Source organism: Physeter macrocephalus, chromosome 5 (genome assembly GCF_002837175.3).
Source record: "Physeter macrocephalus isolate SW-GA chromosome 5, ASM283717v5, whole genome shotgun sequence".
Taxonomy (NCBI): Eukaryota; Metazoa; Chordata; class Mammalia; order Artiodactyla; family Physeteridae; genus Physeter; species Physeter macrocephalus.
Genome location: NC_041218.1, coordinates 102,043,438 through 102,044,893, shown reverse-complemented (window position 1 = coordinate 102,044,893; position 1,456 = coordinate 102,043,438).

The window sequence follows — 1,456 nt, the reverse complement described above, 5'->3', positions numbered from 1 at the left end:
CCCTCCCTATCCCACCCCTCTAGGTGGTCACAGAGCACAGAGGTGATCTCCCTTTTATCCCTTTTTTTTTCCTTTTCCTTTTCTTCTCCATTTCTTTCCTCACCTCTGTTAGTTTATTCTTTGTCTTTTTATTTCATTTTTTAGCTCTTTCATCCAGGCTTTGCAGTCTTATTTCAAAGAGCTCATTTTTTCATGAATTCATTTGTGTGTGGAGAGCATCTTAGTTACAGTTTGACCTGCCTGTGGCAACCGTTTTCAAAGGTCTGATCTTCATCCCCGTCTCTTTGGGTCACTCTTAATTACTGCTTTTCCCTGTGGTATGTTTGCACAGATCCAATATTGACTGGTGTTGACCGTGACTGTTCGCCTCTACATAACGGAATCCATCTTTGAATTCATGAGAGGAGCCCTTCCCCAGTGATTGCTCATTAGGGCTGGGCAGGGGCTGGGGATGAGCCTGAGTAGGAGACTCCTCCGGTTCTCATCTTTGCCAAGGAACACCGTCACTGCCCCTCAGCCATGTGATGATGACTGCTCTGAGATGTAGACGATCTCTCTGGATCTCTGGGAATCCACCACTAGAATGCACTTTTCACTGGAGCGCCTAATTCATCTTCCTTTTTCACTGTGCATCTAGCCCCAGTGTGGATCTGTGTGGGTCCAGGTCTGTGAGCCACCAACAGATCCTACTATATTCAGGCAATGGTGAAACAAACATAATAGGATATGATTCACAGTCCAAAGAGGAAGACATGCACATAAATAAAGAATTATAGCAATTTTTATATTTTTGGCACATTCCCTTTATTGGATATGTGCTTTGCAAATATTTTTCCCATTCTGTGGCTGTCCTTTCATTCTCTTAATTCACTGAGGGGGACGTGGAAAATACTCAGTGCCTGTTGATTCCCTCCCATCCCTCTGTATGCACAGAATAGGTTACAGGTTAACAACTCTTTCTATGCACGTTTTTTTAACTTAATCCTCATAAAAACCAAAAGCACTCCTAATTCAATTATACCCATGGAGTCTGTGGCTCAGATAAATGAGATGATCCAACAGAACCGGCCTTGCTGGAGAAATAGAAGGCGGGGTCCCCACCTAGCCTCCCACCTCCACATCCACTCCCAGCACCTGTGTCCATCCCACCAGGGGCTTCAACGAAGGCCTCTCACCTTTCTACACGTGAGTTCATTGGGAAAGCACTTTTGGGCGTACAATCTCATCTATTCTCACCAAGGTGTCCATCGGCAGATGAATGGATAAAGAAGATGTGGCACATATATACAATGGAATATTACTCAGCCATAAAAAGAAACGAAATTGAGTTATTTGTAGTGAGGTGGATGGACCTAGAGTCTGTCATACAGAGTGAAGTGAGTCAGAGAGAAAAACAAATACCATATGTTAACACATATATATGGAATCTAAAAAAAAAAAAAAAAAAAAAAGGTTC